The sequence below is a fragment of the Epinephelus lanceolatus genome, chromosome 24 (assembly GCF_041903045.1).
Source record: "Epinephelus lanceolatus isolate andai-2023 chromosome 24, ASM4190304v1, whole genome shotgun sequence".
NCBI lineage: Eukaryota > Metazoa > Chordata > Actinopteri > Perciformes > Serranidae > Epinephelus > Epinephelus lanceolatus.
The window spans coordinates 23,929,081-23,941,044 of record NC_135757.1 but is presented as its reverse complement, the minus strand read 5'-3'; the positions used below and the strand labels follow the sequence as shown (position 1 = coordinate 23,941,044).

Below are 11,964 nucleotides of genomic sequence, written 5' to 3'. Positions count from 1 at the left end.
TAGATGTTTATCAGATAGTGCTGTCGCAAAATTTAAGGAAAAGATTACTCCGTCGTTAAATTCAATACCAAGTCCTTCAGTAACAGAGGTTTCCCGTGCCGACTTTAACCTCTCCCAAATTGATCATTTTGTCAATAGCGCCATAGGCTCGCTGCGAACAACACTCGACTCTCTAGTCCTTTAAAAAAGAAGTTAACAAAGCAAAGAAAGTTTGCTCCTTGGTATAACTCTCAAACCCGTAAGTTAAAACAAATATCGCGAAAATTTGAAAGGAATTGGCGATTAACCAAACTGGAAGAATCTCGTTTAATCTGGACAGACAGTCTCAAAACTTATAAGAGGGGCCTCCGCAATGCCAGAGCAAACTATTACTCAGCATTAATAGAAGAAAACAAGAACAACCCCAGGTTTCTTTTCAGCACTGTAGCCAGGCTGACTGAGAGTCAAAGCTCTATTGAGCCTTGTATTCCTTTAGCCCTTAGCAGTAATGATTTTATGAGCTTTTTTAATGACAAAATTCTAACTATTAGAGGCAAAATTCATGACCTCCTGTCCTCAGATAGTACCTATCTAACCTCAAACACAGCTGTAAGACCTAATATATATTTAGATTGCTTCTCCCCAATTTCTCTTCAAGAATTGACAGCAGTGATTTCTTCATCTAAATCATCGACGTGTCTCTTAGACCCCATCCCAACTAGGCTACTTAAGGAGGTCTTTCCTTTAGTTAACACTCATATATTAGATATGATCAATATATCCCTATTAACAGGCTATGTACCACAGTCTTTTAAGGTAGCTGTAATTAAACCTCTCCTAAAAAAGCCCACCCTGGATCCAGAGGTGTTAGCCAACTATAGACCAATATCTAATCTTCCCTTTATGTCAAAGATCCTTGAGAAAGTAGTCGCAGACCAGCTGTGTGATTTTCTCCAGGATAATAATTTATTTGAGGAATTTCAGTCAGGATTTAGAGTGCATCATAGCACTGAGACAGCTCTAGTTAAAATTACAAATGACCTTCTGATTGCTTCAGACAAAGGACTCGTCTCTGTTCTTGTTTTATTAGATCTTAGTGCGGCGTTTGACACAATTAACCATCAAATTCTACTGCAGAGACTGGATCACTTAATTGGCCTAAAAGGTTCAGCACTAAGCTGGTTTAAATCTTATTTATCTGATCGTTTTCAATTTGTTGACGTTCGTAATGAATCATCCTTACGTACCAAAGTTTGTTTTGGAGTTCCGCAAGGTTCTGTGCTCGGACCAATCCTATTTACTCTATATATGCTTCCTTTAGGTAACATCATTAGAAATCACTCTATAAATTTCCATTGTTATGCGGATGATACACAGTTGTATTTATCGATGAAGCCAGAAGAAAGTAATCAATTAACTAAACTCCATAACTGCCTTAAAGACATAAAAACTTGGATGAGCACCAATTTCCTGATGTTAAATTCAGACAGAACTGAAGTTATTGTTCTTGGCCCCAAACAACTCAGACTCTTTATCTGATGACATAGTTTCTCCAGATGGCATTGCTCTGGCCTCTAGCACTACTGTAAGAAACCTCGGAGTAACATTTGATCAAGATTTGTCTTTTAATTCTCATTTAAAACCAAGCAAGAGCGAGCGAGTCCGGAGCCTTTGTGCTCCACTGTCTCTCAGATTAACTCATATCACAGCGATGCCTGGACAGCGGGACGTGTGTGGTTGTGCTGCTGCCGTGGTCCTGCCAGATGCCTCCTGCTGCTGCTGCCATCATTAGTCATTAGTCATACTTCTACTGTTATTATACACATGATTATTGTCACACATGTATACTATCAGATATTAATATATACTTTCAACATATTGTACCGCAGTAACCAGAACTATAACTATAATATCTCTCTCGCTCTGTCTCTCTGTCTCATTGTGTCATGCGGATTACTGTTAATTTATCATGTTGATCTGTTCTGTACGACATCTATTGCACATCTGTCCGTCCTGGAAGAGGGATCCCTCCTCAGTTGCTCTTCCTGAGGTTTCTACTTTTTTTTTTTTTTTTTTTTTTTTTAATCTGAATTGCTTCTGTGGATATTTGGTCAACAGTGGGTGAGTAGTGTTCTCATCTCTCTGACAATACTTAACTTTTTTTGTATACTTTTCCAAAATCTAAATTGTTTTCTCACTCCAATAGGTTTGCCTTTCGTTTAGCTATATCCCAGCCCTCTGCCAGCAGCTGTCTACTCATCAGAGGAAAAGGCAAAAGTGTAAGCATATCCATGTTTCATGTATTACGCAAACTGCCTTACTTTTACTTTCCAATCCATAGATGTTATATTTGGGAATGCACACTATCTTGTCATGTTTGATTTGCAGATTTCCCAGATGTCCACCTATCAAGTCAACAGGCCTTGAGTTTGGATTAGGCCTACAGAACTGACTCCATATGCATCTTTTGGTGTTCATTTTCTGTAAATCATGTTATGTTGACTTCAACTCAGCCATGTCTTTGATTACTTGGGGGGGTTGTTACATGAGCCTTAGCATATGCAATCATAGTTTGGTCAAGTATTGTGCACGTAATTTCTTTATTTGGTATTCTATGTGACCGGTTCTGTTGGCACCTAAATGCAGTGGGCATCTTTTTCTCAAGATTTTGGCTGCTATATTGCTGTTACCCTCAGCAAACCCTGAACCTGCCATTTGGTTAACCCAGTCAGTGCTCCCATTAAAATGTTCACTTTCTGTGACTCTGTTAGACAAGCACACCAACAGTCCCTGTAGCTGCTCCTTCTATGCACCATACTTCAGTCAAAGAGCATGGATACCAAGAGGCGAAGCTCTGTTGAATTTTTGCCAACAGCCACTAGGGGCGCTAATGCCATTTTGGACTGTTGAGCTTGGACTGTTGCGCCCAGACAACATGCAAGATGTCAAGGAGAGAGGAGGGGAAAAAAAGTAAAAGAAAACAGTGTAGTGCAATTAACTGCAACAACTATCAGTGGAACACCCCGCACCTGGCCTTCCACCGTTTCCCGAAGGATCCCGACAGAGGTGTAAGTTTTAAAGTGTTTTAATATCAATTTAATATGCCAGTTATCTATCTAATCTATCTGCGCAGCAACTATAATATTTATATTTTATTAATATTCTTACTTATACTATATCTATATTGCTTTTTCACTATCCACTTTGCTGCTGTAACAATGAATTTCCCCATTGTGGGACAATAAAGGAATCTCTTATCTTATCGTTACCCTTCCTAAAAGTATGTGCCACAAACTTGGAAGTACCTTCATATCTGTAACCATTGTGGAGTTGGGAAACACAAACGTATAGTACATTGATTTGTATCTTTGTCTAGAATGGTCATATACTCATGGAAAAAGTACCTCTGGGCTCACACTGTGCCCAGTTACCTACCTGTCAAATTTGGTGCCCAACTTGGTTTCAGGTTGCTGCCACCTTCCAAGCAAAAGTTATCCAAATTTGTCACCTGCACATCCATTTCTAGAACATGTGCTTCAACTGGTAGCAGCAAAGTGTAGTAGCTCCAAATTTTTTACTCAATCTTCGTTTTATTTTTGCTGTATTACTGTATACTTTTGTCAACTACTGATGGATACTTCTTTGGGGAGAAGGGTTTATTCAAGAGAAGTGCTTTTTTTTTTCATAAAAACGGAGCAAGTCTGGAGGATACCACCCTATTCCAGCTGAGATGAAGAGGTGTTTTCGTGGTTGCCATGCTAGTGCAAAGGTGAAGGCTTGGAAATGGACATATAAGCCATCAGTCATCATGATCAGACGAACTGGCACAGGACAAAGGGAGACGTATATATGTATATATATATATATATATATATATATATATACACACACACACACACACATACACACAAGGCAAGGGCACAGGTGGAAACAATCAGGGCGGAGACAGGTAATCCCAAGGGCGGGAAAACAGACAAAGGGAAAAGGTAAAACTGACAAGAATATACGCAGACAGGAAGTAGACACAAAGTAAAACAGGAAATCACAAGACAACATAGACATGAGACAAAACTTATTAAATTAACTTAACATCATTTCCTGGACATGACATTAGAGAGGAATTTACAACACAACAACATCCATGAGGTGTGGAGAGGAATCAATACCATCTCTGAAAAAAACTTCACCCTATCTGCTGTTGTTCATAAGTGTTGTTGAGTTTAATAAATTTATATATACATGTATTCATTTTGCTAGTCTCTAGCCTCTACTTCTCGAAACAACACATTATTTTTATGATTACAATAGAGGTAAGACGCATTGTGTCCATGTTAGTCTTAAAGGATTCTATACAGTTATTCTGGGACCATAGGGAGTTGCTGAATCATACAGAGATGTTGAGTGTTATTGCATGTCCATACTGAGATGTTGGACCATAAAACTTTATAAAATGGGATACAGAGATGTTGGCTGTTATTGTATGGCCATACAGAGATGGTGGGTCATATGGGAAGTTAGGTGATGTGGTGTTGTGGGCATCCAGCTGCTGAGCTGTTGGCTGTTGGCGCCTCCCTGCTGGAGAGGCCGCTGGTGTTTGGATGTCACCCGGGCATGACATGGTGGAGAGGGCACCCCGCTGCTGAGCCGTCTGCCACTGGCACACTCGCACTGGACAGGTGCTTGCCTGCCTGCGCGTCTGCCTCACGTCCGCCATCTTTTTGATGTACCTGAGATCGGTTCATGGTTCACTCGTATGGAGTTAGATTTGTCTCATTAATACCTGTAAATGCACAGAGGGTGATCTACAAATATTTCTTGATCTGCACACGTTTCATAATTATGTGTGTGAACAGATCGACAATCTGTGTGTAAATGTGTAATCTGTAAATATAAAACACATTCCACAAATACAAAAAATATCTGTGAATACATTAAATTAATTTGCAAATAAATGAAAAGCATTTGTGAATATCTTCCTAACATTTACAACTTTCAAACTGGCATTTGTGAACTCAGTTTTTATTTGTGAATCGAAAAAACATTTGCGGATCTCAGTTCTATGCGTGTGGATTTGCTTTTTACACACACAAAACTTTCCACTGGTCCGAACGAAAATGCACTTGTATCACTCGGCCATCTTCAGATAGCACGTGATCACCCAGCTGATGACGTCATTTCCGCATGTGTCTGTCTATGAGCTGTTTTTTGTTGTTGTTTTTTTAAAAATAATCAGCGATAAGTAACGTGCATTCATTGTTTTATGTTAATGTCATACAGTGAGTATTAGTGTCTGTTTATTTGTTCTATGTATCTGGCACACACTTTTGTATATTTTTCTGTTTGAGTATGAAAGGCACGGTGGCTTGGCTGCTTCTTCAGTTGGCAGTTATCAACCAACTCATCCTTTATAGTTTTCATTTATTCTTTCGAGTAGGATTAAAGTCACAAAGCACTTCACATCTTACTAGTGTACTCTTACTAATGTAGTTGTAATGTCTGTGCTAACCGCACTGGGTTTAGTTAGGTTACATCGTTTCAGTGAGGTTACGTTAACTGTTGTAAGATATGACAAGTGGCAACACCCTGGTTAAGGTCTTTGATAGAACAGCTGTTGGTGTTGGTAGCTCTTTTTGTTTAGAAATGTAGTATTGTAGTTGTATTGTTCATTGTTGATATGTAGATTACGCTAAGATAACGTTAGCTACTGAAACAGCACCTGTTGCCATGGCAACAGTAAACATTCATGTTGCGGGCTGGGGGAACGAAAGCAGGTTGCAGTATTTTATGCAATGTTAATAGACCAGAAGTCAATACCATACCATACTGACTTCTGGTCTATTAACAATGTATAAAATGCTGCACCCTGCTTTCGAGACTTCTGGACTTTGGGCGACTCATCACATTCCTCCTGGTCTTGCCTGAGACTTTTTTGTTTTGTTTTGTTCATATAAGGATTGCAGGAACTTTGTAACGTGCAAACAGCTGTGACAGAGACTTGTGAGACACTGGACTTTATGTTTGTGGTGACTGGGTATTTGGTTGGCCATTTTGATTATTGATCATCAGCAGCATAATTTATGTTTTTCACAATATAATTTGAATTAATCTCGATCATTGTCTATTTTCGTTAATTTAAAATCATGATAGAATTTTTAAAATCACATTTATTTGATTAAGGTACGATCTGCCTGTGCCTAAATTGTGCAGGTGGCAATTTACCTGTGATTGATTATTATATAAGGTAAAATATGTATATATACAGTACCAGTCAAAAGTTTGGACACATCTTCTCATTCAGTGGTTTTACTTTATTTTTTTATTTTCTACATTGTAGATTCTCACTGAAGGCATCAAAACTATGAATGAACACATGTGGAGTTATGTACTTAACAAAAAAAGGTGAAATAACTGAAAACATGTTTTATATTCTAGTTTCTTCAAAATAGCCACCCTTTGCTCTGATTACTGCTTTGCACACTCTTGGCATTCTCTCCATGAGCTTCAAGAGGTAGTCACCTGAAATGGTTTTCCAACAGTCTTGAAGGAGTTCCCAGAGGTGTTTAGCACTTGTTGGCCCCTTTGCCTTCACTCTGCGGTCCAGCTCACCCCAAACCATCTCGATTGCGTTCAGGTCCGGTGACTGTGGAGGCCAGGTCATTTGCCGCAGCACTCCATCACTCTCCTTCTTGGTCAAATAGCCCTTACACAGCCTGGAGGTGTGTTTGGGGTCATTGTCCTGTTGAAAAATAAATGATCGTCCAACTAAACGCAAACCGGATGGGATGGCATGTCGCTGCAGGATGCTGTGGTAGCCATGCTGGTTCAGTGTGCCTTCAATTTTGAATAAATCCCCAACAGTGTCACCAGCAAAACACCCCCACACCATCACACCTCCTCCTCCATGCTTCACAGTGGGAACCAGGCATGTGGAATCCATCCGTTCACCTTTTCTGCGTCTCACAAAGACACGGCGGTTGGAACCAAAGATCTCAAATTTGGACTCATCAGACCAAAGCACAGATTTCCACTGGTCTACTGTCCATTCCTTGTGTTTCTTGGCCCAAGCAATTCTCTTCCTCTTGTTGTTCTTCCTCAGAAGTGGCTTCTTTGCAGCATTTCGACCATGAAGGCCTGATTCGCGCAGTCTCCTCTGAACAGCTGATGTTGAGATGTGTCTGCTACTTGAACTCTGTGAAGTATTTATGTGGGCTCTAATCTGAGGTGCTGTTAGTTTGCGATTTCTGAGGCTGGTGACTCGGATGAACTTATCCTCAGAAGCAGAGGTGACTCTTGGTCTTCCTTTCCTGGGGCGGTCCTCATGACAGCCAGTTTCTTCATAACGTTTGATGGTCTTTGCAACTGCATTTGAGGATACCTTCAACGTTCTTGAAATTTTCCAGATTGACTGACCTTCATGTCTTAAAGTAATGATGGACTATCGTTTCTCTTTACTTAGTTGAGTTGTTCTTGCCATAATATGGATAAGAACAGTAGTCAAATAGGGCTATTCACTGTATAGACCTTTGTACCAACCCTACCTCTGCACAACACAACTGATGGTCTCAAACACATTAAGAAGGCAAGACATTCCAGAAATTAACTCTTGACAAGGCACACCTGTTAACAGAAAACCATTCCAGGTGACTACCTCTTGAAGCTCATCGAGAGAATGCCAAGAGTGTGCAAAGCTGTCATCAAAACAAAAGGTGGCTACTTTGAAGACTCTAAAATATAATACATATTCTGGTTTGTTTAATACTTTTTTGTTTGCTACATAATTCCATGTGTGTTCCTTCATAGTTTGGATGTCTTCAGTATTAATCTACAATGTAGAAAATAAAAAAAAATAAAGAAAAACCATTGAATGAGAAGGTGTGTCCAAACTTTTGACTGGTACTGTATATATACATATATATATTATAATATAATGCATGCCTGTATGGGCATACAATAACACCCATCATCTCTGTGCACCCTTTTAAAAAGTGTTATGGTCCAGCATCTCTTTATGGGCATACAATAACAGCCATCAGCTCCATACCCTCTTTTATAAGTTTTTATGATCCAGTATTTCTGTACTGACATGCAATAATACCCATCATCTGTGTGTCTGTGTATCATTTTACTGTTTTTCACAATTGTTAAAACACAGTTTTTGAATTCTCCTGTCCTTTTCTCAGAATTGAAACACAAAAGTCTTTTCTCAAACTACATTCACCAAAAACCTCTGATTCTTTTTACAAAATCAAACCATCGCCTCAAAATAGTTTTATCTGTGCTCAAAACTGAACTTTGTCTTTAGATTTTGCACTAAGCGGTCAAACTAGAAACACTACTGAGCAGCCATTACACACTACACCAAAAAATGGAAAACACAGTTTTCAGGGCATGTAGCAGAAGAAAAAAAAAAGTTTTCACAGCTCAGCTGTGAAATTCAGCATTTACTCAAACATCACACATCAAGCATAAACTAGTAATACGTACTGTGGAATTTTTTTTTTTTCCATCCTGAAGTCGATAAATACAAATGAAGTCTACAGCCTACAATGCACTGTAAAGGGTAGAAAAATCAAAAGACTGTACATAATTGATCCTATTGATCTGATTCTGAAATACAATACATACATACATATATACAGTATACAGTAGTACTGTAAACTTTCAAAGATGAGACATTACAGTAAAGTAGACTGTACCTGTTTCCTTGTCTAAATCTCCAGATTATGGTGGACACAGAGAATCTACTGATTTTTGGTTGCACTCTTTGGCCTCCCTCATTGTCATTCCATGCACAAGGACATGGTCTATGACAGTAGCCCGGATTTCATCAGAAATCACCACTCTTCGTCTTCCTCTTCCTTCTTTTTCCCCTTCTTGTCCCCTACTGAGGAAGAAATGAATAACGATTATTCACCATGCATTTTGTCTTATGATAGAGTACGACAATAGAACAAAAGTAACAGTCAATCAGCCTCAGTGCTGAGAGGACAGAACTCTTGCACCAAGTGCATCAATAAGGTCTGACCACGAGATACACATTCTCTTTCACTTTTAAAGATAAGATAGCTCAGGATATCTACATGGAAAAACAGAACGTACTCCTTGTAGGGAGACTCTGGGCTTGTGAAAACCTTTAAATACTGTTAACGTTTCGACAAGAAAATGAAAAGAAACCAAAAAAAGAGACAGTCTTTAAAATGTTGCTGCAGGAGAGCGTCAAACTATGGTACAGACTCCCAGTCAAACCGAATCATCTGTCCTCTATTAACTAACTGTACTCTGACGTCTTTGACATCTCACACGGCTGACCTTTGAAGTCGATGTCTATGGTGAAGTCTAGGTCTCTGTGCAAACCAACACAGCAGCGAGTTAGATAAGACACCAACAGAAAACTCAGGCAGTGAACACACAATAAGTGAATAAGTCATGGCCATGGGAGTTAAGATGGACTAACCATCAACAAGAGTTACATTTGCGTCATAAACCAGCCCAGACTCGGAGTTGAGGATGCCATCATCTATCTGCGCGACCGCGTCTATACTCACCTGGATAAGCTGGCGAGCACTGCGAGGGTCATGTTTTTAGACTTCTCCAGTGCTTTCAACACCATCAGGCCGGCTCTACTGGCTGAGAAACTGACAGCAATGCAGGTGGATGCCCCCCCCCCCCCCCCCTTGTGTTCTGGATTGTGGATTACCAGACCACAGTTCATGTGCCTCCAGCACTGTAGGTCTGACAGTGTGATCAGCAACACTGGGGTCTGCAGGGGACAGTCCTCTCTCCCTTCCTCTTCACCCTGTACACCATGGACTTCAGCCACTGCACAGACACCTGCCACCTTCAGTTTTCTGATGACTCTGCAGTAGTTGGATGTATCAGCAAGGGTGAGGAGACTGAGTACAGGGCTGTGGTGGACAACTCCGTCACTTGGTGTGAGCAGAACCATCTGCAGCTCAACTTGGCAAAGACCAAGGAACTGGTGGTGGACATGAGGAGAAATAGGGCTCCAGTGTCCCCTGTTTCCATCTGTGGGGTCAGTGTGGACACTGTGGAGGAGTACAAGTACTTAGGGGTGTACTTGGACAATAAACTGGACTGGACTAAAAACACTGACATCCTCTAAAGGAAGGGCCAGAGCCGTCTTTATTTTCTGAGGCGGCCGAGGCGTATATATATATATATATATATATATATATATATGTATATATACATATATATATATATATATATATATATATGTATATGTGTGTATATATATATATATGTATATGTATATATATATATGTATATATGTATATATGTATATATATATATATGTATATATATGTATATATATGTATATATATATATATATATATATATATATATATATATATATATATATATATATGTGTATATATATGTGTATGTGTATGTGGATCCTGGGTGTGGGAGCCCTTCCGTGTGGAGTTAGCATGTTCTCCCCGTGTCAGCGTGGGTTTTCTCCGGGCACTCCGGCTTCCTCCCACAGTCCAAAGACATGCAGATTGGGGACTAGGTTAATTGATAACTCTAAATTGTCTGTAGGTGTGAATGTGAGTGTGAATGGTTGTCTGTCTCTATGTGTCAGCCCTGTGATAGTCTGGTGACCTGTCCAGGGTGAACCCTGCCTCTCACCCAGTGTCAGCTGGGATAGGCTCCAGCCCCCCCGCGACCCTCAAGAGGATGAAGCGGTTAGAAGATGGATGGAAGTTGGTCTTCAAAGACCTCCTGAAATTTTGGTCCAATTTAGGTCCCTTTCTTTTTTTGATAGATGGAGTAGCCATTGGTCCTAATGTTCAGGTAGACTTCAACTTTGCAACAAAAGTGAGTGTAAGTCAGCACACCGATGTTTGGCTGAATCAGCCTCAGTCATACACTTGCACAGTCTGTTAGTCACAGTCTGCAGATACTGGCTAATGGCTTATTGAGCTTCTTAAGCCTCCGCCTGTGGGGGAATAAAGGTAAATAAAGTTTTTTGCTACAAAGTAGCATTGGATGACCTGCGCCGGACACTAAACTGAAACACTATGGTTCAAGGCCACTACAAGACCCCTGAAAGGGACTAGCCTTGGGGCAGACACTAGAGGGTTGGGCTTCAGAATGCTGGACGGTAGGGTCTCTGTGAGTCTTCTGTTAGTGTTCGATGCCACTTGGAGATCGACTCTGAGTTTTTTGCATTAAAGGCTCTTAAGGCTAGATGTTGGGTTTATGAGCCTTTACATATTGAGAAGCTGGTCTTGAGTGACTTCTTGAAATTTGGGGTCAATTTTTGGGCACGTCCTGATGAGATCAAAAATGTCCTCACTTGTCTGGTTAAAAACTCATTTTGGTTCTCACCATGTAGCAAGTACAAGAACACACACACACACACACACACACACACCCAGGTCTAGTTCTGCTCCAGGTCTAGTTCTGATCCAGGTCTAGTTCTGATCCAGGTCTAGTTTTGGCCTAAGCTGATCTGTAGGTGAAAGTGATTGACTGATTGAGGTCACAGAAGGTGAGTGAACACCTGAGAGTCCCTCATCTGTTCAGCTGAGACAGAGCCTTGATCTCCACCTGACCCACCGTCTCCTGAAAACACACACTCACTGTCACACATTGTCACACATGTCCACAGAAAAAAAACAGTGATTCAATGGTCAAAGGTCACAGTGGCTCACCTTCAGGTTCTCCAGACGTCCCGGATCCTTCTCAAAGGAACCTTCAACAAACTGAAAAACATGTTTCATCAGCAAGTGTCTGACCAGGGAGGGAGGAGGTGAGAGAGGAGGTGAGGGCCAAGGTGAGGGAGGAGGTGGAGGTGAGGGTGGAGGAGGTGAGAGAGGAGGAGAGGGCCGAGGCGAGGGAGGAGGTGGAGGTGAGGGTGGAGGAGGTGAGAGAGGAGGTGAGGGTCGAGGAGAGGGCATCTTGAGGGTTTAATGAATTAGTTAATTAGTTAACAATCTGACAGTCACCAGCTCA

The 11,964-nt window shown here is 40.7% G+C and overlaps 1 long non-coding RNA gene across 1 annotated transcript; it reads left to right on the top strand.

Moving 5' to 3' along the window:
* Positions 1 to 1,784: 1,784 nt before the first annotated feature.
* Positions 1,785 to 2,480, top strand: LOC144461915 (uncharacterized). Its single transcript, XR_013490497.1, has 3 exons — positions 1,785 to 2,100; positions 2,186 to 2,258; positions 2,368 to 2,480. It is a non-coding gene; the product is annotated as an uncharacterized LOC144461915 (long non-coding RNA).
* Positions 2,481 to 11,964: the final 9,484 nt, after the last annotated feature.